At 43.6% G+C, this 27,008-nt stretch overlaps 1 protein-coding gene and 1 long non-coding RNA gene across 17 annotated transcripts in view; one reads left to right on the forward strand and one right to left on the reverse strand.

The window, feature by feature from the left end:
- Ncam1 (neural cell adhesion molecule 1) overlaps nucleotides 1–27,008 on the reverse strand; it is a 296,582-nt gene that overhangs the window by 70,619 nt on the left and 198,955 nt on the right. The window lies entirely within an intron of this gene.
- Nucleotides 56–3,315, forward strand: LOC115031896. The gene is made up of 3 exons (XR_003837529.1): nucleotides 56–934; nucleotides 2,019–2,132; nucleotides 2,440–3,315. It is a non-coding gene; the product is annotated as an uncharacterized LOC115031896 (long non-coding RNA).

Genomic DNA, 27,008 nt, shown 5'->3' on the forward strand with positions numbered 1-27,008 from the left:
TCACTTTGTAGACCAGGCTGGCTTCAAACTCAGAAATCCGCCTGCCTCTGCCTCCCGAGTGCTGGGATTAAAGGCGTGCGCCACCACGCCCGGCTTTTTCTTCTCTTTCACTGTTTTGCAATAAAATCTCCTGAATTGTGTCTCACCTTCCTTTCATTGTGTGTGCAAGATAATTTCCTAGCCAGCACAATGCATACCTTTAAAGACACTTAGGCCAGATTTGCTCTCCAATCATGTGGCTCCTACCCTGCTTTGCTTCAGCCTCCCCTGCATAAACACTGTCATCTAAGCTGCATATGAGGATTCGCACTCCCGTACCCAGACATTTGGACCTGGGTGGGCTTTTCTGGTTGGGATAACACTGCCCAGTAATTTCCACATTACCATCTCCTTATATATTCACCAGGCCTACCTGCAGTCAACCTACACTATTGGGCTTACAAAAGCCAGTTCATTACTGCACCATTCTACTAATAGTTCAGAGAGCTTAAAAAATAAAAGACCAAGGAGGGTGCTGTATCACTTGCAGAAGAGGAAACTGAGATGCAGGAATTGAAATTCTTCACTCAGATGATGAGCAACTCAAGCAAGGATGAACGAAGGAACATCATGTAATTCTAATGCTCCAGCTCACATGACTCCACTTTATACCTACTTTGAAGCTCTCTCTCTCTCTCTCTCTCTCTCTCTCTCTCTCTCTCTCTCTCTGTATGTATGTGTGTGCATACATGTGCATGTTGTGTAGGTCAGAGGTCAGTTTCATCTGTTGAGCCCACCTCGGCCGGCAAGGAGGACACAACACGGTTGGATTCTTCTTAACAGCCTTTTTATTGCAGGAACACCTCAATGCTGCTCTGGTGGACCCTGGGCACCCAGGGAGCACTGCTTATATGCACCCCAGCACTGGAGAAGACTCTGTGGCCCCCTGGGATTGGTCAGTCTGCCAGTACCTAGTTTGCATGCACCTGCTTGGGAGGGGTTGGCGCCAGATTCGGGCTAGCGCCTGCGCAGTGGTGTTGTTTACCACAAAGGCACACTGGAAACTGGCGCCATCCTAGAGTTGACTTCCTACAACAACCCTTTGGTTTTTGAGCTAGCATCTCTCATTGGCCTGGAGCTCATCCGATTACTCTAGTCTGGCTGGCCAGCAAGCCCCAGGATCAACCTCTTCCACTTCCCCAGCAGTAGTACACGTGCACACCACCACACCAGGCTTTTGCATATGGATCCTTGCAGAGCAAGCCCTATCTCCCCAGGCTCCTAGAGCCTTTCTGAAACATTCAAAGAGGTTTACTGTAACTTGTTAGTTCCCATTCGTTGCTCTTTCTCCCTACAAATCGTAAGTTAGATAGAGCAGAGCCTTTGTTCAAAAATGTTTCAATTACATTGTTGTCATCATTTCCCTGATGTTAATGATCATCATCCTCTTCCCTCACGGATGATACTACCATCAGCCCCATTTGACAGATGGGAAGGCAGATGCTTGAGGCCTTAATTAATGGTCAAGATGCAAACTCACAGTGAACAAAGTCCAAGGCCCCAGCTCTTTCTCTCATACTATGTTAATCCCTGTGAGCTAATATTTAAAACAAAAAAACAAACAAACAAACAAACAAACATCCTTCCATAAACAGAATGGTCCTACCTCTCCCGGTCTCATGTAAATAAGTCCAAGGGAGAGTACTTAGTTCTAAAATATATTTGTCTTTTTCACCATTTCCTTTTTTTGTAGTTGATGAATATTCTGGAAGCAATACTCTCTCTTTTAGGTGTAGATAGATGTTTTATAACTCCCAGTTTCCTAGGAAAAGTAGGCTATAAAGTCATAGTTACGGAAGAAAAGTGAATGAAAATCTCAGTTCATAAGAGACGCTAAGGCACTTATCTGGAGAGGTGGGGATCTTGTTAGGTAAAGTGACAGGGAAGAATCATTCATTCTGATTTCCAAAGTAGTTCATACACTTCGCTTAAGTCAGCATCTTCTCGCAGCAGCTTGATTCGACTGGCTTTCTTTTCAGTGATTTTGTCAGGCTAGGAGCTTCCAGCAGACAGTGAACTCAGTGGTCTCTGAAGCCACCTGGAAGTACTGCCATGTTAGAAGGCTATGAAGAAGGTCGTTGGCCATGGAAAAGGTGAGATGGCATCTGTTTGTGGGCCCAGGGTCAGAGTGGGCACTGCTGAAGAAGACATTGTATGACTAATCAATTAAGATGGACAGACTATGGAGGCTTCACATGAGGTGGAAGAATTTTCTAGAACTTATTTAACAATGGCTAAGGACTTCTGAAAAAAGCGTTGAATTGTCGCTTTTATGGTTACTTTTTTTTTTCTTGTTGCTTTAGAAATAAGCCTTAAGTGTTGCTATGCATAATCACCTTGGTGGAGAGATGCGGTTTTGTTTTTCTAAGTATAACTGGGGGCTTTTTCATGTGACCACAGTTGCTGTAATTCCAGCCTCAGACGATCAGGAGTGTCAGAACTGAGACATCCCTACTGATAGTGACAATTTACTCTCACCACTAAGCATGAAACTCAAAGAAAGCAAGCAAGACAAACTGATGTGCCCGTCATGCTGGGTGCTCGAGGCCCAGGCTCACATCTGCTGGAGTATGACTCTCACTCTGACCTCCTGTTAGCTGTTTGATCACAGGCAAGTTACTAACCCCTCAGTGCCCCCTCGGCAAAACAGAGAAACTGGAATGACCCACAGCTTTGGAAAGATTATGGTAATTGATATGTGGGAACCACACAAAGCTCCCAATCCTTGTACATTCGGTGCATAACACTAGGAACCATCCTTCCCAAGGAGATTATTTCTGTGTGTGGGAAGTGATGTTTTCCTTTATGGCTGAACCATACAGTCTCTTTCCCGAATGATCTCATATGTGGATAGGTAGCCTAGTTCTGTTTTTTTGTGCTAACTTATTTGTTTGGAAAATTTTGAATTCAGTCAGAGCCAAAACCACAACAATGGAAACACTGAGCCGCGCTCTGGATGGACCATTTTGCTTCGACCTCAGTCTTCTCAAGCTATAAATACAATGAGACTGAACTTCTGTGCTTGGATCGCCACACAAATTAGATAGGAGCTGGTTGTAGTTAAGGACACAGGTTCTGGAGCCAGGGAGACAGTCTGAGTTCCAACTCTGCCACTTAGGAACAGAGTTGGCTGGCAAGGGGACCTGAGTCCATATTCTTCATCTCCAAATCAGGATGCTGACCCTACAGACATCATATGGGTATTGAACTGATTTAGAAAGATATTTCATATAGTCTCTCTCTCTCTCTCCCTCCCTCTCCCTCTCCCTCTTTCTCTCTCTCTCTCTCTCTCTCACACACACACACACACAATCTTAACTTCCCCCACAATCTCAAATAAATAAAATCCCCAATAATATTTGTAACAGTAGGAATGAAATGGCAGAAATTTCTTGTGTACAATTGTAGCTAACACCCCCCCCTCTCTCTGTCTGTGTGTGTGTGTGTGTGAGAGAGAGAGAGAGAGAGAGAGAGAGATCCACTGGGAGCTTATACAAATATGTACAATATATTAATAGAATAAGTGCACATGTCAGATTAATGTTGTTGGAAGAGTAATTTCATATGAGTAAATTTATCTGATTATTTAAGCGAAAAGGGATTAATAAATTACTAGATGGCACAGGAATGTCACTTATATCAGTTCTGCACTTATGGTTTGAGATGTTGTTGGGAATAGCTGCTCAGGAAAAAATGAGGTAAACATTTAAATATCATTAACCCCAATGCAGATGCTAATTTAAAGGTGCTATAAAGCACATGCTCTCGGAGATTTCGATTTCTGGTTGCATAGAATGGCGTCAACATGGAAGACTACATCCCAGCTGCCACTGAAAACATCCTGAGAGCTTACAGCTGACTCACAGCAGAACTAGACTCATCTCAAAGCTGTATAAGCACTGCTAATCTTTCAGCAAGATACTCCAATATAAGTTTTGTTTAAACTTGAATATCCGGAAGTAATGTGGTGAGGTTTCCAGGTCAATGGCACTAAGTATATAACCAAACACTTCAAAATAATGTTCTCACCGGATTGTGATGCCTGGGTTTCTACAAGCTAGAGAGTGAAGAAACACTCTGGGTACAGCTGAGGTCTTTTTTGTTTGTGAACATCTGAACACAGATGATGTGTGAGAGCAGACTCTCAGACTAAAAGAGAAGATGAAGATGGCTGTCGGAGACGGTAGACATGTCTTCAGGTTGAAGCCAGTTTGATGGAGAAGAAATTAAAATACCTGAAGTGAAGACAAACCCACTGGCAGACTGCAGACAGTACAGACAGATTTAAACCAAAGTCACTGGCAAGAGACACTGGGGCTCTCTATGCTTATGTGCTGAGCAAGCTTCCAAAACCTAACATTTTAATAAACTCATGCAGACTTGACACTGCTACCTGTTCAAAGCCATGGAACAAGTGATGCTGGTGAAGAGTTCCCGTGACTTTGTCCCAACAGAAAAGTGGAGGATGTGGCAAGGTGATCATGGCCTCAGTATCCTTGCATGTTCTACATACCCGTCATTTACACCATAAGGTGGTAAAAAATGTTGAGTACTCCAACAACCGAGGCTTCCACGATTAACCAGATAAATTCCACCATCGAAAAAGTTCTGTCCTATATAATGCTGGCAGTGAAATAATAGGAACCTACCTGTCAGAGCAAGTGGTTCTATTCCTTAGCATAATAAATTATAGAAGCTATGGTGAATGAGGCAAAATGTCTACTGGTTCTATCCCCTGGACCTGTCTCCAAACCAGGACCTGGAGCCAAGTCCAATACTGGTTATAACCCTCTGGATCTCTGGAGTTCAATAATGCCTCAGAACCCTTGGGCTCTTGAGTTTGCTGAGTCAAACTATCATTTTATTAGTTCTAACTTTAAACACCAAATGGTTTTGGTTTACTGGAAGAAACATGGGACAGGGTTGAGGCTCAGCAGGTGAAAAGCACCAGCCATGCAAATGTGAGGAACACAGTTGAGATTCCTAGACCTCATGTAAAGCCGGATGTGGCAGCATGTATCTGTAATTCCAGTTTTCCTACGGAGATGGGAGGCAGGGACTGGAGAATACCCTGAGTTTGAGAGGCATCCAGGCTAACATAAGCAGTGACAGATGGTAAGAAAGTCTGTCTCAGAACAAGGTGGAGGGTGAGGACTGGCATGAGACTTCTCTTCTGATGCCATATACTGTCTACACTGTCATAGGATCCACAGCTCCTCCCACCATATATATGCATTTATGTATGTATACATATACACATACCATTCACACAAGCATACACTATACTACACTACACTATGCACTACACCACACACACACACACACACACACACACACACATTGTCGATGGCTAAAACCCATGGCTGCTGGACCCCAATCCACCTAGCAGCTGGAAAATGTAATTAACTCCAGGTCACCTAACGCCTCGTGTTCCGCCCCTCACTCCCACCACCAATGCCATCTCCCATACTCTAAGAAACACCGAGGACAGGCATAAGCCACACACACTTTACCTACATCCACAGACTCAGCACTGGGCCAGCAGAGAAGCCAGTCTGCCCGTCAAAACGAGCATATTTTCTCATCTTAAAATATACTTAAATTTTCTTTTGTGTTTGCCAAAGTATCAAGTCAGAAGTATCCTCATGGTGTCTCACCAGGGCCAGCTTCCAGTCCGGGAAGAAAATCCTTTGGAATTGGGCACTAGCCCAGTCTCTTATAGTGCATAACAGGTAAGGGCAAGAATGTTCTAGAGCATCTAACCCCGAGGAGCGCACAGACATGTATATGTATGCCGAGAAGCTGTAACATGGTCTATTTCCAACGTGGTTTCCCATCCTGCACTATCATGGAGGGCCAGGATTGTAGAGGTAATTAGTGACCAAGGGGGCAGAGCAGGAAGGGACTGATGTGCCCTCACCAACCCCTTTATTTTACCTTCGGAAAGACCAGAGGTGGAAATCCCATATGCTCAAGTGAAGTTTGGAAGCCCTAAGGTTGACCACAAATTGACTCTTGACCTAGGATTGCCCTTTGCTTCTGTGTCTTATTTTCTTGTGAGTCTCAGTAACTAGTTCTGATTTCTCTTTATTTCATTTGCCCTAGTCTCATCTCCAACCCCAAAGAGCCAGGGTTACCAAGTGGAAAAATAGCTCTAGAAAGCTGAGCTAAAACAACACATGCTCTTGAAGGCTTTATGATGCACTGTCTAAAAAGTACAAATGAGCCCAAGCCAGGGCAGTTTTTATTAATTATTTAAGACTTGCTCATTTGTTATGTGTATGGTATAAGTGTCGTTGTTGTTGTTATTGTGGTGGTGGTGGTGTGTGTGTATGTGTGTGTGTATGTGTGTGTGTGTGTGTGTCTTTTACACATTCACATAAGGAACTCAGAGCAAGCTGTCAGGTTTCCTCTGTCTCCACCTTATTACCTTAAGACAGGGTCTCTCACTGAACCTGAAACTTGCATATTTTTAAAACTAGAAAGTGGAATTTAATATTGACTCATACAGCTGGCCATTCAATGATCTTCTGGGATCTGCCTATACCTGCCACTTAAAGTTTCAATTACTCGCATGCCAGCTAGGCCTGCCTGGCTCTTTAGATGGGTGTATAGGATTTGAACTCAGGCCTCATAGCAAGCACTCTTACCCACTGAATCATCTACCCAGTCTTCCAGGGAAACGACTGATTGATTGATTGATTGATTGTTGTTTGTTCTTGTTCTTCCCTTTCTCTGGGTAGACTCTGCTGGTGGGCAGAGCACCACCTTATGTGAAGCTACATGAGGGAAATGCAGGGCAAGGAGACAAACAGATGTTTGAAACTCAGATGAAGTTCTCCAGATAAATTCAATCCATCAATCAGGGCTTCTTGGTAAACAGCCTCTCTTGCTAGGCACCCGGGATGCTCTGGACAATGTAATCTCAGGTTGCTCTCTGCCCTTGCCTTAACAAAATGACTCACTGGCATCTTTCTCCCAGTCATAAAAAGGTACCGATATGAGGCAGACTTCCCCCATCCCCACTTCCAACAGCTTCTGCTAACATGGCAAGAAACTGGGATTATATCTTTCAATATTTGTCCAGCTGTTGTTTGCAGATGTTGTATTCTTTACACTGTGAAAATAGAAAGTTAGAGAGTGCTGGCATGCAACTTCATCCTGAGAATTTTAGATATCGCCAATGTCTTTCAAAAATGTCCTTATGTGTTGATGGCTTTAAGCACATCTGGGCTATTGAAGATACAGAGCTTAACACTCCTCAAACAAACATTGCAGAGAATTGTCGAAATCTCTTTTCCATTAAGGAAAAATTCTACACACTCAATGATTTGTATGTGATTATTGTGGGCCAGCCAATGTTTAATTTATTTAATCTTTACAGCGATCCCATGAGGTTGGTCCTATTTTGTCCTATTGGAATAATGAAGGAATTGTGAAAACAGAATTGAACCCAGGCTGATCTGCCTCCAGGGACTTGTTGTAGATATGAACTTAATAGAGTCAGTCTCAAAGTGATCTTTGATGAAAGATGATTGTTTTTCTGATGGAGGAGCTGGCAAACAGACACAAGGTTAGAGAAAGACACCACAGGCTAGGAGCAGTCCGGATAGATCTCTTTCTGACTCTGAGCAGTAGCTAAAATCACAGTTGCTGAACCAACAAGGCCATTTTCTCACCTCTACAGTCCTCCCCAGAACCCTGTGTTCATCCCCTGTGGGCTTGGCCTCAACGCTTTTGTGCAGCTCATTCTACAACTGTGAAAGCTCTGTGCTCAGCACTGACGGTGGCCATCATCAGGGACAGGACCAAAGGAGTTAGGTTTTCCCCAGTGGGTTCTGAATTAGTCATCATTTTCCCTATTAGAATGTTGGTATGAAATGATTCTTTGCTGGGTGTGGTGGGTGCATACCTGTAATCACAGTATGCTGAAAGGAAGGTGGGAAGTCTGAGGGCAGTGTGGGATGCACAGCAAGAACCTATCTCAAAGCAACAGTAGCATTCTTGATGCTGTCTGGATTGTGAATGTTTCATCCTCAAAATTAATTGTAGTAACTCATGCTGGTTCTGAACTTGGGCATCTTGAGGAAAATATCCTCCTGAAGAGGTGATTTGCAGTATGTTCCTGGCAAAGGAATTCCTGTCAGAGGTCACACTTCTTTCTACGCGGTGCAGAGTCCAATCTCACACCACACAGCTACTCTTAACCCAAGCCAATGGTGTTTGGCCTGATGGATAATACACATGGCCACATAACTCAGATGTTGGAGTGGGGAGCACAAGAAGAATACCTGAGCATTTGCATGGCTATTCTTAGAATAGTACAGCTATTGGTCATGAGTTAACCACACTGCCGCATAAGTTAGGGATCCAGGGAGAACGCCATCCTCAGCATCACTGCTCTCTATCAGGAATCACGGTACAAGCTGCAATGCTGGGTTATCACCACCACGCCTCTTGGAAGCTCAGAACTTAGCATGGCTATAGATTAGACTGGGGAGGGGTGGGTGCTAAAGAGATGGGGCTGAGGCAGAGTGCGCTGAGGGCCAAAGAAAAGACAGTGTAGGCATACAACAAGACATTGAGGGTCTGCGCCATTTCGTCTGCCTGCATGATAGCCCACCCCACCCACGTGATTACTCAGAGTGCTAATCTCGAAATCTCAGCATCATCTCCAGGCTACTGAGACTCTGGCTCCTGCAGTGTGATTTCAGAGAGGGGGATGAACCCCACATCCCACCCTACCCCAGGTTGGTTCCTAACCCTCCTTGGCATATTTTTTTAACCTTATATTTTATATTCCTAATAACAGCAGTAACTCGTGGCTGCCCTCCAGGCTGCAGGTGGTCTTTTTTTTTCTGACTTATGAAGAATGTAGTGTCTTGGGAAGAGTTTTCTGGGAAGATGGACAGTGGGAAATGTCACCAGGTAACAGTAAGACCCATACCATCCTGGTAGCTGGGATCTCCCCTATGTGCTAACCTGCCCCTTTCATTCTGCCTAGAAAAGTTCTGTAACTCTGAGGATTCAAGTCACACAAATTGAGCCTGGACCAAGGTATCCTCACATCCCTCAGAGATTCTGATTTGTGTTCTCAATAAGATTTTACAGACACCAACGTTACCAAGTCCTTTTTTATTGTTTACCTACACTCAACCCCTTACACACCACCCACACCATACTGTCTTTGACACACTCACTGTGGTGGTTGTACAAGCAGAAGGGCCTTTAGATCTCATCCCGTGGAACCAAAGGCAGGAATATGAAAGGCCCCATGGTGCCATGTTGCCATACACTTTGATGTTCAAGGACTGCAGTCTGACTAGATCCCAAAGAGCCAATTCAAAGGTCAAGGACAAGTAATGAGGCTCACCCTTGAGGGCCAGACATCCAACAATCTCATGCCAAGGTAGTGAGTCTTGTTTTAAGAAGACTTTCACAGGGTAATCCTCCTTTTGTCCCTCAAGGTGACAAGAAACTTGAAACCAAGCATCTGTACTGCTTGTTCTTGGATCTTTCATGCTGATATTCACAAGAAAGGAAGAATCCACCCAGTGGAAAAGTCTGTAAGTGGAGGTTTGGGAAACTTCTTCCCATCACCTTCAGGAGAACCAAACTATTCTCTCTGCACTGGGAGTCTAGAGTGACCACCACGAACCTGGCCTGATGGTCCCCATGTCATGTTTAAATAAAGGACATGGAATGGGAAGCAGAAAAGAACCACACAGACATAGACACACAGAAAAATGGACATGCACATAAACATATACAGATCCATATACAGGTAGACATACATGAATATAAAGACATAGTCATGGACATAAGTGCACAGAGATTCACATACAGGTGCACATAGGCTGGGCTCCATAATGAGCTCAAGGTGAGCGTGGGCTACATAGTGAGACCCTGTTTGGAAAAGCAGAGCTTAAAAATTCCTAGCACCAGAGCACACTGCTTGTGAAAACACACATACTGTGTCACCAGCTGGATAAGATGTATACATTCAATTATGATAGACCTTGAATGACTATGTTACTGGTTTTATGCATTAAGTATTCTATGGCTTGTATTATTTTACTATGTACTCTTTACACCTATAAAAAATGAAAAGGACTGTAAAGCACTGTGCCACATTACCCAGCAGTAGCCTCATGCAGTTTATTTTTTAGCACCTAATCAAGAGACACATGGAGACACAACAAAGGGGTGCTGGTGGCCACCCATCTCTGCTGCCTTCTGGGGAACTGGAGAGCCCCATTGCAGGCTCCTGCTGTGAGTGCCCCAATCTCAAGAATTTCAAAGACCCAAATCTGCCACATGGGTCCAAACTTGACTGCAGAGCCCCTGCCATGCTCTGCTCCCGACGCTGGATGAGCGCTCCTCAGAATCACATCACTGTCTTGTCTTTGCAAGGTCTTAATACCTTCTAATAAACTTCTGATCCCCAGCAATCTATCTCAGTGACCCCCTTTCCTTGAATCCTACATTAGAGAACTTCCAAACACATGGCCTGAAAGAGGCCTCATTTAGAAAATTTGAACACACCTCAGACTTTTATTGAGCTACTAAGCAAAATGAAGTTGTGAAATTTTAAGGAAAATAGGTGGAACTGGAAAGTATTCTATTAAGATAAGTGACTCAATCCCAGAAAGAGAGAACAGTGTCTTCTCTCCTCTCTCTCCCTCCCTCTCTCTCTCTCTCTCTTTCTCTCTCTCTCTCTCTCATATGTGGATGTTCACATATTTATATGCATATAATCCAGAAGTTGTGAGAGTGGGTATATTCCACAAAACTAGATAGGAGACTATAGGAGGGGTGAAAAAGAGACCATGTCAAGTGACTGATTTGTGCTACCTGAGTTTATGTAAGGGCGTTCTTACACTGCAAAATGCTTGTACCAAAATGATATCTGTCCATGAAACAGTCCTTAATATACAGCGAGGCTCATAACTGTACTTCTACAAGACTGGCAGAAGTTCTCCACACTTAAAAGCAACAGCAGCAGCCACAACATTGTTCAGAAAGGAAAAGCAATAACATATATGGATGTGAACCCCTGTTCACGTAGCATACCTTATTTTATAACAAGGCAAGCTGCCTTCATTTCTATAAACAAGCCGTAGTTGCCAGCACCACTATTTGGCTTTTAATGATGCCAGTATCTTATGGAAAGCTACTAAATAGTAACAACCTGACAAGCAAGTTTCCCAAGGACCAGGATTTCCAGAAAAAATGGCTAGAGAGAACGAGAGCAGACAACACCAGCAGCAGCCCTTAAACTCCCTTTGCGACCATGAGTCTGCCTCTATATGTCATACCAGGCTCTGGATATCACCCCACTCTCTGGAGATACAGCTCCAGCTTCTTACTCCTTTGCTTTCCCACTGTGGTTCTACTCCAAGCCCATTCCAGTGGGCTGGCAGATTCTGAATGCTCTACACAAATACCTCCAACATACATGAAGACCCTACACTTTGTACCATATCTGTTTCCAAAGACATTGGAATGTGAGTTATTTGCTTGCTCCCTAGGTGGAAAGAAAGAATGAGAAATCTGTTTTCTCAAAACCACTCCCAGGTAAGTTACACAGCTGAAAATTCAGTCACCTAAATAACAACAACAACAACAACAACAACATCCCTAAAGAACACAATTACCATGCTGTCGTTTCCTACTCTCTGTCCTGTACTTAGGGCAGAACTATCAACTAAATAGGATTCAAGTTTAGAGTTGGCCCTTCTTTGAGATCCACAACCATAGGCCAACAGAGTCACAGGCATTCTTTGGTTTACAGAGTTACAGGCAGAGATCAGAGATCAGAGCCTGAGGGGAGAAGCCTGGGTCTAGAGCAAGGTCTGATGGAGACTTGGATTCAGCCTATTGTCAAATGCTCAGGGGAAAGCTTTCTCCCATCTTAGGGGGTCTCCATTAGACAGCAGCTGCAGGAGACTAACAAATCTACAAAGCCAGGAAAGAAAGGAGGGACAGAAGGAGGCGGGGGTTAAAGGGAAGGAGGCAGGGAGGAATGGAACATTCTAGAAGAAAAGTTTCATTGGAATAAAAGGCAGTGATGGCATTTGGATGCAATAGCTCTAGTAATCTCTAAGGAGTCTTAGTAAGAAGATTCTCTGTGCCACCATGTCTCTCAGCCTTCTAGAAACTATCCTCTGTGTTAACCTGTGCACAACCTTCTCCATACAACAGTATACCCTGGACTTAGGGGCTAGTGTTAATCATGCAATGAGGCCTCAGCTCTTGGCATCGACTAGGCTGATCAGGACACAAGACTTCCCCTCCTGGAAGCTGAGCAGTGATGTTCCTGGATTTATCTTCAGTGAGTGTCTTTCTATCCCCTGAAAATTCCGATTTTGTACCTCTGTCTTGTAGACCCCATGGTTCTGGCGTAAGGATGCTCAAGAGTCTGCTATGTAACCAGGTCAGGGACCACTGGCTCAGTCGATACCCTGCCTGGGATAACTGAAGAACTGCAAGCAAGCAGGCCCAGCTAAAGTCTTCAAGCCCCTGACTGGGAATAGTTCTTTTTACAATCAGCCTTACTTTGCCATTCATCACATGAAGCAATGGGATGCAGCGCTGCATAAATTCTGATTTCATGTGAGTCACAGCAGCACTATAGGAAGTACAGCCATAGCTGCTGTGAGGGATAGGTGTGCAGATAGACTTGTCTGGGCCACAAAGTACCCTGGTATTTGGCTAACCATCATTCTGGGTGGGTCTCTGAGGGTGTTTCTGGAAGAGGTTAACATGCTGATTAGGTGGAGTTGTCAGACTGCACTTCCTAATTGTGTGGTGACCCTCACATAATTGGTTAAGTTGTAGGTAGAAAGCTGAGTAAGACAGAATCTCAATCTCTCTTCCCTTAAAACAAAACAAAACAAAACAAAACAAACAAACAAACAGGGCTCCAGGACCTCTCCTGCCTGTACCTGGACTTGGAATGGAACTCATGCTTATAGGCTCTGCTGGTTCTTGAAATCTGACTCAGACTGGAATGAGACCATTATTTCTCCTGGGTGTTCAGCTTGTTGATAGCAGACCTAGACTTCCTAGCTTCCATAGCTATGTGAGCCCATTCATCATAGCAATCTATTCATTTAAAAATCTGTACTTGTGTAATATATACACACATATCATAATTTTGTACATGTGCATATACATGTCCACACATATGAGAAAGTGTATGCCTATGTATTTCGTGTCTCCTATTGGTTCTGTTTCTTTGCAGAATCAACACAATCAGCATGCCAAGACACATGAGTCCATTATCTTTTCTGAAAGTAGATACATGTTTCAATAAACCGGATATGATAAAGGAAAGATAACCTACAATTGCTACCATTTGAGTCTGACATCGTCACCTAGCTCAGGATGATCCCATACAGTCTACAAATGCCAGGTCTCTGTCACTTAGGAGACTGTTTTGCTCATCAGGTGAGACTGAGAGGCCTCCTTTGTGAGCTGCATCCAAAACTCCCAGAGATGAGTCTGCTGATCACCGAGTGGTAATCAAAACAGAGTCTGTATGCGCTGTGCACATCCTTGCAAATTGTAAGGAAGCAAAGGGAGGTGAGGGACTGTGTGAAGGAAGCATCAGACACCCTTCCCACAAATGAGACCTCGGGGCTCTGAAATAAAGTCTTTAGCATTATGAATTAGCTATAAGTCATAAAATAATATAAATTACGGCTATAGAATCTTCAAAATGGCAATTTTAAAAGACACCCAGCACTAAGTGGTAGTCGTTTTAGTGAAGAAAGCTTTCTATTCTGTGGAATAAGGCACTACCTGCCTCCTACCTTTATTCTATTCTACTGATGAATTTCCAAGCTCGACAGGTGCATTAATAGGATTCTCAATTCCCCGCTGAACCGAATGAAAGAAAACTCTGAATTGTTTCTAACAATTCCTTAGCTGAAGTCATCTTGCTTTCAGAGATGGAGAGTCCCAAGGACAAATGCTCCTCTTGTGTGTAAAAGATTAGTGTTTCTTCTTCTTAATAGCTCTATGCTATTCCTTGCTTTCTTTGGCTGCTTCCCTGCCATGTATGCCTGCCTCACTTTAAAGAAAAGGTTATTCGGTGATTCATTAGTTCTTCTTCAAATGTGAGAATTCAAAACTACTGCCCAAGCGTCCATTGCATTGGAGCTACAGATCTTTGTGATACTAGATGTAGACTGTGGCTGATACATAATCTCCATGGAGAAAGACAGGTGACTGTGACTATGTATACAAACTCTCTCCTGTAGCTTCTTCCTGTCTTCTGTATTTCAGCATATAGGGAAATGCAAATGCCATACAAGTGTCTGTCCCTGCAGATCACTCTACCAAGGACACTGATACAAGGACGCAAAGAACGACACATGGGGACTTCATTTGTTTCCCAGGAGGCCTATCTACATAAGTACGGGGAGAGTCTGCTATGGTGTGATGCATTACCACCCTGGATGTGTCCATGTGTTAAAGACTCAGTCATCAGGGGGTTTCATCAGGAGGACTGTGGACCTTTGGCAGGTGGGGCCCAGTGGAAGCATTTAGAACACCGAGGGTGTCTCTCTGATAGAGACTGTAAGAGGCCAGCCTTCTCTCTTTCTCTGTTTCCTGGTTATTGTGTGCATGCTTGCTTTGATTGGCACTTCCCTTATGTGCTACCCTCAGCAGAAATCCAAATCCATTGGGCCTACTCAGTCTTGACTTGAGCTTCAAAAATCATAAGACAAACTAATCGCTCTTTGTTTATAAGCACCTTGGGTTGGTATTTCATTACTACCATGGAAAGTTCACTATTATAGCTCCCAGCACACATGACTTCACTAGAATAGCTCCCCATACACAGTGGTTCACATATATAGCTTCCAACACTTGGAAGTTCTGGCTGGGCAGATCATTAGAAGCTGAAATTTCTTCATCATAAAATGAGATATGGACAGCAATACTTGAGATGATTCAAAATGATAACCTGGCAGAAAAGAAAGAGCCGAAGTATCGCACCAATAAGCTCCCCAGTGAGGTGAGGTGGTTCTGTAATTTCCAAGTGTCTCAGACTTGGTTCTGTCACCAGCAGGTTCAGACAAAGGCGGCCTGCCTGATGACTGGCCCTCTTTCACTCACACGGCACCTCCAGAGGTGAGTATTGTCTCTTAAATTACTTAACAAAAAGAAAAAAAAAAAGAATTAGAAGTAGTTGGGCCAGATCTGAACACTTAGACAGACAGAGTGGTCGTGTGCAGCTAGAGGTCTGGATCCTTATGCTTAATGTCTTCTGTAAAGTCAGCATGAAAGCAGAGGCGAAGGGTAGTAAGGTGGGGGGAAATCAGTTGAAAAGGAAGTTAGAGATTTCTTTTCTAGTCTTATCTCTAAAACCATCATAAAGCTTTAGGCAAGTTCTTCTATCTCTCCAGTTCTCTACGAGCCCATTGGGAAAGGCAGCAGTTGACTTAACTGATTGTGAAAACCCACTGTCCCTCAATAGTGATACGACTGAGGTAGGGAAACTGGTGTTGAATTAAGCAGTCACTCTTGGCACTGGCTTGTCCAAGTCCTGTAGGTAAGGATTCCACACAGTTCTAGGTTCACATAGTTCCAGAGTCAATCTCTGCTGATTCTAGAGGCTCAGCACAGGCCCCACCCAACCTGGGCAAAGCCAGAGTTACCCCTCCATCCAGGTTTCTGAGGGCACCCAGCAGGTGCCACCCTTCTGTAGTGGGGCTCTATCCTTGGACTCTCTGTTACTGGCTGATGCTCTGGTCTAAACTAGACAGGAGCATTCAAAACACAGCTTGGCTGAGTATCCTGCTTCTGATCTGAGCTCATGCCACAGTGGTTCTCACCTTAGGAAATCCAATGTGGGGAGAAGCTACGATGGCAACATCATTTGATCCTGCTGCTTGTTAAGAGGTGATCCACAGGATACACAGAGGGTTTCCTGTTACTGAACAAAGGGTTTTCTGCAAATGATACTTATTATCACCTTAAAATAAGGCAAAGGAAAGCAAGTTAGCATCCCCAGGCAGCTGCTAACAACATTGGGAGGGCCAAGAGAAGCCTTGGGATCATGTGGATGGAAGGCAAATGAGGCCAATTAGCACAGCTATTTTCCACACCCTCAGCTTGACCAACACTAAGACTCAATAAGTTGGCCTATTTCAAGAATACTTTTTTTGGATGTCAAAATGGCTATGTGTTCATTTAAAGAATGTTTAAATTCTGGAGGCTTGTTTGTTAAGAAGAAAAAAAAGACAGTCCCTCAGTCTAATTCTGGGCAATTATCCGTTGATGTGATTAAATCACATATGTAGAATCAAAGAGGTTGAGCCAACCAGGCAGCATCAGGATCCCTCAGTGCTTCTCAGGTCCAGATGTGAACACAGCAGCCTTCCATGCAATCTTCTATAACCCTTCCTATTTCTGACAAGAGCAGTAAGGAGCATCTGGGTTCAAACGTCACTGTAAACTCTGCCTAAGGAAGACAGGGCCAGACCTCTGTCTTGCTACTCACACATACAGCAGAAACTTGGGTCTTAGTGTTTGTAGCTGCCATGCCAAGCAGCCTCTGCCCCACCAAATAAACTTTAAGATCTGAGTAAAGCTGGCTTGAGCAGCAGCAGTTTGAAAGCAGGACTGACTGTGTTCAAGAAACCCCCAGATCTCTCCCAAACCAAGCATCCTCAGACTGATCACAAAGCCTTCCCTTTCAGAAACTGACAAGGGCATCTGCCCAGGGGAATCAGCATTGCTACTCCTGATCAGGGATATTTTTATTCTTGTGTTGACACCAAGTAGTAAAGAGAATCTGCAAGAGACTCTGTATCAGCAAGCAAGCAAGCAAGCAAGCATTGAACTCCAGGCTGTAAGCTTTATAGACCTCATTCCTGGGGCCCACCGCAGCCCCGGGATTCATCAATCTACTCTATAGATGGGGAAACTGAGGCTTAGCAGTTGAAATGGATTATTCACTATTACACAGCTATGGAGAAGCTAAAGTTAAGTTATACATTTGCTCTTTTCCAAAGTTCATTTTTCTTCAGTTTCTGTGAAGCCTCTACTTACTGATGCCTCAGAGGGCAATGGATGTCTTCTACCAATTCTACTCTGAGCTTAGTGAAAAAAATGGAAGAAAGCAAACTTCATGATTGAGGAGGCCACATCTGAACCAGATAGTCCCAGGTTACACCCACACTTCTCAGAGAGTAAACCCAGTGTGCACTCTGCTTAGGGCCAGGAGACTAACATCAAGCTTTAAGAATGATCATTCCAGAAAACTCCATGTATTTTTAAAATACTAATTCTTATGCTAAGGAAAGGACCATCTTATAACTATCTCTAGAAGCTTGTTTTCATCCTTTAGACAAAGAAAGGATGAATCTGGGGATAGGAGCAAACCTGTGTGCTTTTCTTCCTTTTGTAGGCAGTAAGAATGATGCAATTGCATGCTCCTTGAAATGACATCTTGCGGGTACCCATCTGCACCCATGCCCAGTAGCTTCCCAGTGCCCATCAGAAGAAGCAAGTAGAACACAGGATGTTTAGCATAGCATCTGCCATCAGTCATCCACAGAACATGACAGTGACAGAGAGAGGGAAGGAACAGCAGAGGTAGCTGTAGATGTGGCTGCTGCATTTATATTGCCTAGAAATCAGAGGTCTTGTTCTGACATGGTGACCTCTGGGAAAGACAAAATCTCCAGCCCTCTGATATCTTCCTCAAATGATCATCAAGACTGGGCATAAACATTCTCTGACTCTAGAACACTAATTAGCTGAGTCTTTTCTATCCCATTTCTTCTATTAAGCAAGAGGCCTCCCAAGGAGACACTGTCACAAAATCCACATGTCTCCATACTTTAAGAGACAAATTCTGAAAAGCAAAAGAAATCTTGGCATGTTACGCTAAAGAGGCTCAGACATCTTCATGTTTCCAGTGATTTCTATGTGGTTTGTTGGAAGCTCTTTCTGAAATCTTCTGGTAATTGTCTATGCTTTATCACAGTTCCCTGCGGGATGGGAGAGAAGAAATTACCTAAGCATTGACAGAATAGCCACACAATGACTGTCTGGCAATGCTCACTTATTAAGCAAAGCAGGCAGAGCAAGAGATGGCTAAATCATATACCTGCCTCTCCCTCACCAGTGTTCTGCGGCATCCCACACAATAGGCCCCTGGAAGCCGCCAGCTCCACATCAGCAATGCCTTGCACAGTGGGTGAGCTGAGGCAAAGATAATTTTCTAGGCTGTTTGGCTATCAACAGACACCAAATTGCTTAGCTGAGCAGATGTGATTTCCTCCAACTTGTTGCAAAATTCTTAAACAAACCCTGAAAATGGACATGTGTTCTCATTTTACTTCCCAGCTAAGAAAGAGTGGATTCCTTACTTAGGAATCGACAAGGTAAGGAGGGGGGTATGAACGCAGACATCTACCCTCACAGGAAACAAGCTAATGTATATACATTCAGGCCTATGCATTCATTTCTCCCTAGCTACATGTTCAAAAGCCACAGATACAACAGAATGTACACCAAAAATATTCAGGGGGAAAAATCCTGCACTGTGCTGGGTGTGCAGTTTCTTGTCTTGTTTCCATTTTCTAAACAACACAGAATCCTATAACATTTGCATTGGATTAGGCAGCAACAGTGATCCCGAGATGCCAAAGATGACTGTAGTATCTGTCAGTTATATGTAGATACCACACTACTTCCCAGAAGTGACTTGAGCATCCTGTAATACTGGTTTGTGTAGGACGCACTATCCTCAATGTATTGTGACTGGGAGGGTTACTATAATTTGAAATATAAGATATAGTTTATTCATGCTTTCCTGCCCAGTGACATTCTGGTAAATGTTTATCAAAGAGGCTATGGTAGAAGAGATGCTATAGCGTGCAGTCTTTGCAATTTTCTGTGGTGTAAATATTCTGGCCATGAAATTTCATTCTACCTAATATTATAAAATGCAGAACTGGGATGCCAACCAAGCATCCACTGCCTACCATTGTCCTTACTGACATTCAAACATGGGCCTTGAGTTGCAGAAACATGAAAGAATTACTATGAGAAACCTGCATCTTCTGGTTCCATTTGTAGCAAGTTGCCTAGCAGGTCTAAATGAGAGGAAAATCCTTGCATGTTAAGGTTGAGACAGAGGGCAATCTCCCTGAGGTCCTCCATGCAGTTTGTACTTCTCAGACCTTATCCTCTGCTTCCTCACTTTTCAGAAACCAAGCAGACATCTTCTGTGCTGAGGTCAGAGGAGAAGCAGCCTGCTTTTACCCAGGAGGAAATGGGTCTTCCTAAAAATTTCCCCAAGTTCTTTCTTCTGACCCCAGTGGGCAGGCTCACTTTTGGGGATCCTGCATCCAGAAGCCAGACTGCCTGTCATAAACTTGCAAAATAGCTGAGCATTAAGCAGAATGCTAACCAGCCTCCATGTTCCTGTGATATCACTGTCACATGACTATAAGGCAGGATCAGCCAGATGTGGAAGTTGCCATGTCACTCCCAGCTGACCTACCCTGCTCCTGAAATATACATTGAGATATCATATCATTTCTGAGATCCACACATGTGGCCTTTTACTGAAGATAAACCCCGACATCCTATTTAACATACTGACTCACTAGCCATATGGCACTGCATGCAGGTGTCCCTGTCCTAAGCTATTTCACCCTTGATTATGTCTTTCTCCTCCACTGGCCTCCTTCTCTGTTTTATTCCTGACTGCTGCTTGCTCTCACATTAACTCATTGCCTCTCCTACACTGATTTTTCTCCTCTAAGATGAAGGCACACTGAGAACAGGGTGAGGAATAAGAAGGAGATGTGTAAAGCAAGCCCTTATTTGCATATGTTTCATCTGTATGGTCTGTCTCCTGTTCATTTCTTGGATTTTTAAATCCCACACAGTCTCTAAGGAACGTGGGTTTTCTTTTTCTTCTTTCTTTTTTTGAGAGCTCAACTGCCCATTTATAAAGCTACTGTTCTAAAATAGCAGTCTTCCCACCCACTTCCCTCTAGTGAATCCCTCTTTCATTACCGCTGTAGGCATGCTTTTGAAGGGAGTGAGGGGAGAGTCCGTGGAGAATATGAAGGTATCAAGCAAGAGAGATAGAGATAAAAGAGAAAAGGCAGAAGCAGAGGCCAGGGCTCCTTTCAAATAGGGGTCTGCCTGGCTCGGATCCACATTTCCCATCATCCACTTACTGATACCATAGGCTTTCCTCTGGAGTGCTCAGCTACAAAAACTGAGAAAAATCTGATGCCTTTTTCCAAGTGGCTTGAAACAATGCACCTTGGACAAAATGGCATTTCCTGGAAGAACATTATGGCACAAAATGATAGAAGGGCAGTTGCAGTTTAGCATGGCATGTGAAGAGGGAGGATAGAAGGGTGGCTGCTCCTTAAGTCACCCATGTGAGCAACAACTCAAGCCAGGGCTCCTGTGTGACTAGCATCAGCACTGCCTACAGCAGAGTCAGGGATAGGTGAAAACATGCAATCTGTGAACTGGCTTCTCTCTCCTGACCACCGTGGTGGTTGCTGATAGCCAGAGAAGCATCACAGGATGTACTTGAGATAAGACAGTGATTTCAACAAAGACCTCCCAGCATACTGGTAGATAATGAAGTCGATGGTAAAGTTTGAAGAACATGAGAAAGTACTACAAATGCCAACCTTTCAAAGCCAAGTTACCCTTAAACCCAATGTAGCATGTCGCATTTGTGACCTTTTGTATCTTAATTTTCATCAAGGGCTCAATCTTTATAAGAGCTTAATGGACTAGCTTTTCTCATGAGACCGTGAGGCAAATCATATATTTTACTGCAGTATATGGAAACATTCGGAAGGAATTTGTAATAGTCGCTTTGAAGAATTTGCTAAACTAGATTCAGCCTCATCTCAATAACCCCAGAAGGGAGAGAGCACATAAAATAAACATTAAAAAAAAATCGTCACCGAAACAAAAAGAAACAAACAAAAAACCCAAATAAACACTAGGGGAGGTATGCAGGTATCACCTATCTGAGATAGAATAAAGGGAGACTATTAATCTTTGAAAACCTCCATAACACTTCCAATGAAAACCATGCAGTGCTTTGTGTTCATTCTTCTCAGACTAGTGGGTGTGATCAGAGGTGGGGTAGAGAAAGTACCTGGGGGGGGGGGTAGACCAGATGTCCAAACCTCAGACAGTGGTCAAGTAGGACATCCACAGCCAATCTCAGTAAACTGTGAGTAAAACAATTTTGATGGGCTCTAGAAACCTGGAGGCAGGAGATGATGAAGAGACTGTAGAGGTATGTTGCTTGTTGAGTTGCTCAGCCAGCTTTCTATAGAACCCAGGACTGCCAGCCCAGGGTCACACCATCCACAGTGGGATGGGCCTTCTTCATAAATCACTAATTATGACAATGCCATACAGCTGGATTTTATGGAGGCATTATCTCAATTGAGGGTCTCTCCTTCCAGATAACCCTAGCTTGTCTCAAGTTGATATAAAACTAGCCAGCACACCTGACTGAGAAATGGAGGCTGACGTGCAACATTCCTAAGTCTAATAGCTTTCTTCATGGTAAATAAATGGTGCATAAATCAATAACGTACATGTGACCGGCAGGGCAAAAGCTGGGGTTGAGGTACATGATTTAAGCACTTTCCAAATTGTTACACAATGCCTGGCTCCCATTCTGCTCCCCGCAGCCTCAATTCAAACAGTATACACAGCAGCCATCTCTCTGGGCCAAAGGTTACAGCGAGGCTGTCATTCACAAATCAGCGCAGCTGGTAAACTCTATTAAGCTTCCATCAACTCCTCGTGTTGCATTAGAGACCCGAGTCAACCTTTTGACAACAACTGTAAAATGTCTCCAGATGGTTAATACAACACATTAAAGTTAGTATTCAAAGGCTCAGTTGGTGGAAGAAATGCCAGTCTCCCACCCAAGTATGACATCACCCGGCAGTTTTATTGCCAAGGTACTTTGGGAGACTTTTATTTTGTAGGGATTGCAAAAAGGAAGCCTTTTGGCCCTCAAACATGTAAACTTCACACATACATAACCTCTTATATTCCCCGAGGGTGGTGATAGAGATGTTGTCAGGCTTGGAGTAAAAGAAAATACAAGCATAGTACTCAATGTTCTCCCAGCGTGGGTGGAGCTCACACAGAAGCAGCTTCTGGCTGGGATCCCCCCCACTCCAAAGTCCTTTCCCTACTGTATCTTTTCTCTTCAAGATTCCCTCATTTCTTTGTCTTCATGAAAATTTTAACAGTGTCTTCTTTAAGCTGCATGCAAATTATAATTTATAATATGTATAATATATGCATATAATATATAAAACACATTCTATATAAAATGTTCACATTTCAGATGCTCAAAGATATTAAAAATGGTTCCAGCAGTAAGAGGTTGAAGGAGGCAGATAGAGAACACCCTGTGCCCCCCACTACAGGAGAAGCTGGAAAACAGGTCACTACGTGACCATCTCATGCGCGCACATGAAACCCCCATTCCAGGAGCCACGGCTGCATCTGTTGACATCATAAATTTAAAAAAAATCACTACTGCAGAGTCAATTTTCTTTCATCAAAGTCTCCCCAATTTCTTTTGTAACATGCAAAAAACCTTTCTGCTCAACTCCCTTGCACTCAGAACTGAGCAAAACTGTGACTGCTTAGAATTCCTGGTGTTTGATGGGGGAAATAGAGTCTTATCTCTGAGAGAACTGTCAGCACGTGCTAAGGATCAGCCCTTGGACAGGAGGTGCCAAGGGGCTGTGTGTCTAACAGGGTCTCTGCAGGGAGGCTGAATCCCAGCCAGAGTCTCCTCATTGCCTCCAGATTGCCAGCACATCTTCAGAGGGGAAGATGCATTTATATACATAGAGGGTTGTATATAGGATTCTTTTGAATTGCCCAGATAAAAGCTGACCTTAATAATAGTGCATTGTCTAGTTAAAAAAAACATTATTTTTTCACAGGGTGCACACATTCACACTAAATCCATTATGACAAAGGTAAGGGCTGCAGACATCCTGTTTGTAAACGTCAAACACAAAAGAATAATTTGGGTAAGTGGGAATGGGCATGTAATTACTCAGAAACAACAAAAGGAAGAGAAAGATCTCTCTCTTCTCACTGTGCAAACTCTACCATGGCTGTAGCAGCTCACTACCCAGGGCAGGTGGTACAATAATGTCCACCCAGGGCCAGTGCACCTCCCTATTCTGAGACAGGGCACTGAAGACTAAATCCAAGAACACAAGCCTGCAGCTAGTCTGGATGGAGGTGGCCTCCCTCACCCCCACAGCTTTTGTAACATACCCTGCTGTTTCTATAAGCTGTGTGTTCCAGGTACCGTGTTAATGGTGGTCATATATTTTCCCACCCCCATAGCTAAATGCTCACAAGCTTGAAAAATGTATGTGGACAAACGGCTGTTATTAAAACAGTGGAGACCAAGCATGCAGTCACTTTCCCGGCTGGCTTCCCATTCCAGCCCACTGTGCATGGGTAATCCGCCCTATCACACAGGCTCCTTCTTCCTGAGCTATTAAGGCTGAAGTCCAGTGAAGCAATTCAAATTAGACCCCAGGTATGTGGAGATCCTTGACGGATCTATAAATATTCAAATCAGGGCTTCGTCTTGGCAGAATTTTTCTAATTAAAATTTCATTCAAATTAAATCAGCCACATTTTGACAGACATGGGAGACAAAAAGCTTTCTGGTTTCAGGAGCCCACCCTGGACAACTAACCAAAAACATGGCTACTGCAGTAAGAGCAGAGAAGGCTCAGCTCCTCTATAGCAGTTATGCATGGGTAGAGAAGGGAGGTTTCCCAGGCTCACATCACTGTAACACTGTTACTACCTAAGATTCTAAAATTCCCGAGAGAGAGGCTTAAAAATATACATATGTAGTATATTTTTAAGTTTTATTTTTAATTTCTTTCTGTCTCTGCCTGTCTGTCTGTCTCTATGTGCATGTGTGTGTGTGTGTGTATGTGCACATGTGCACGCATATTTATGAATATGAGGATGTGAGAACTGGGAGTCTGATCCTCTAGGGCAGCAGTCACAGGTGGTTGTGGGCTTCCTCATGGGGGCACTGGGAACTGAACTCTAGTCCTCCCCTAAAGTGGCAAGTGCTTAACCACTGGGCCATCTATCCAGTCTTCCCTATTTTCTTTCACATGCAGTATTTTTGAGGAGTGGAACCTGACAACATCACGGGGAAAACGACTCCACATCATCTGCAGTTCAGTTAGTTCCAGATTAAACCTTCAAAACACAGCTGCCACGCTCAAATTTGCAAATACAGATACAAATTGCCTTTTTATAACGTCAGACTTGTAAAAGGCAAACGAAATAGACAATGCAGCACTTAGAACATTTCCATCTAAGAGGAAAAAAAAAACCCTCCAAGATCCAAGACAAAATACCTACTTTTCATGGTAAAACAGCTTTATTCATTTCCACTTCCTTCACCAAACACAATTTAGACTCCACATAATTTTTGCTATCAACTCCTCTCCCACAGACTGTAAGAGCTGGAATGCCAGTCTGTCTCCAACATAATTAAACAAAATGTGCTATCTTCTAAAATCTGTGAATAAACAATGAACGGCAAAATAAAAGACCCAGACAAAAGAACACACCAAGATTCATCTGCAACCTGTAATACCCTCACCATTCGGCCGAAGAACACGCACAGAACCTCTCAAGGCATGGGTGGCACTAACCCTGGAACACATTAAGGATGAGGTTGTTGGGAGAGGGGCTTCCTGGGGAGGACAGGTGAGGAATTTGCTTGGAATTCAGAGAGATGGGGCTCATGTAACACAGGAAGCAAGATGGTTCTGAGGCAGTGCCTAGCCTCCTCCAAGATTACATGATGACAGCTGGTACCAACCACCCAGCCTGGCCAGAAGAGGATGGGGCTATCTAGAGACTTAAAGTAGACATTTAAGAAAACATGAACTAGGATATCTGTATGTGAACACAGCCTGCTTGCTAGGACTACTGAGTCACACTGTCATAAACGGCAGAGTGGCTTTCTTCCTACACTGATTTGGAAGTCAGAAGTCAGAGACCAAGCTGTTAGCAGGGAGCATCATGCTTTCTTCTAAGGCACCAGGGAGAGATCTGATCCAGGCCTCTCTTGTAATTTCTGGAGATCTCCGGCTTGATGGATTGTGACATGTATGCACACATGCAGGTGTGGGGTTTTTGTTTTTTTTTTGTTTTTTTTTTTTTTGTCTCTTTGTCTCCATATTCCCTCTTTATATAAGGACACTGGTCATGTTGGATCATGGGCCACCTTACTCTAGTAAGTGAATCTTAACTAATTATACTAACAATGAGTAATTAGTAAATAAAGTCATATTTAGAAGTGCAAGGGATTAGAGTTTTGCCATTTGTGTGTTGGGAGGGTGACTACTCAACCCATCACAGGTACATAGAAGATATAGGTTGGCTGGATCATGAATGATCAGAAAATCCAGCTCACTATGAACTCACAGAGAGCAATATCCAGAAGAGTCAGTCATTCTTTTCCATGATGGATTCTTGGTCAGGTTCCTCTTCAAATTCCCATCTGGGAAGTAACATGATGGAAGATGAGGTGAACTAGACACACGAGTTCAAACTCAGCCTCTGCTACTTAACAGCTCTGTGTTCTGGCGAAATGCTGTTTAACTTCTCTGGTTATGTTCTCTTCTCTGTGCAACAGTGACATGGGCCTTCCTTAAAAGGTTTGCACTGAGTCTTATTTAACAGGGAAAACAACATACGTTCCAAGTGAATAGCACCTCTTATTATGCCACCTCCCTTGGCTCTACTCCATCTTCTCCTGAACCCTGTACCTTCTAGGGAAAGCACGGCATCTGGAATCAAATCTCTGTAGTTTAACTATGCAATTGCACATTTTCTAAACACAAACACACTGCAACACCAACATCACCCAGATTACATACTTTCTGTTTTACTGCATTATTGGTCCTGACCATGCAATCAGCAGCTAGTAGGGTTGGGAGGCAAGCTGAATGATGTTTTTGCTTTCACACAAGAGAGCTCTGATTCATGACTTCTAATGTCTATTCCATGTAGCATGGAAGAAAAATGCCACCTCTTTTCAGCCTTCGTTTTCTTAGTCTTTCTATTTTTTAAACAAAGGCTAGGGATGCATAAAAATAAAACCTGGAGAATCAGCCCAAAGATAGAACACCACCTCACAAACAACAAAATCACATCCTATCTCTATCACCATCTTCCTTTCTTTTCCCTTCCTTTCCTTTGACTAATTTCTCAAAATTACCCTCATCTTATTTTGATCTATGAATATGTTCTCAAATAGAGCATAGGATGACATTTTTGTATTAATTTAACTCTGGACAATCTGTTCCAATGCTCCCTTTCTTTGGAACTTGTGCTACCATTTCTTTTACAGGAAGCCAGGAAGGATGGGTATGAAGAAAGGACAAATGTTAACCAACTTTCTATTGCTGTGATGAAATACCTACTACAGACAACGTAAGGAGGGAGCTCATTTATGACTCCTGGTTTCAGATCCATGGCTGCTTGGGCCTCACCTGTGGTTTTGTGTTGTGCTACAGTGTTATGGCAGGAAGGGTACTGTGGAGTAGAGCTGTGGAGTAGAGCTGTGGAGTAGAGCTGTGGAGTAGAGCCATGACAGGATGGGATAGTAGAAGGGAGCGAGTGGGGAAGGAATGGAGAGACTGGGAGGATATGAAGACAGGTATACTCTTCAAAGTCATGTTCTCAATGACACACATCCGTCACTTAGGTCCTGCCTCATCACAGCCTGTTCAGCTACGAACTTGTCTTGCTGTGCCTAGCCCGCCGATGAGGTTGGTTGGCTCATGATCTGGTCACCTCTCAATAGTACCACCATCTGGGAACAAAACCTTGAACATCAGAGGCTTTCAGCGAGC

This window comes from Mus caroli, chromosome 9 (assembly GCF_900094665.2).
Source record: "Mus caroli chromosome 9, CAROLI_EIJ_v1.1, whole genome shotgun sequence".
Lineage (NCBI taxonomy): Eukaryota > Metazoa > Chordata > Mammalia > Rodentia > Muridae > Mus > Mus caroli.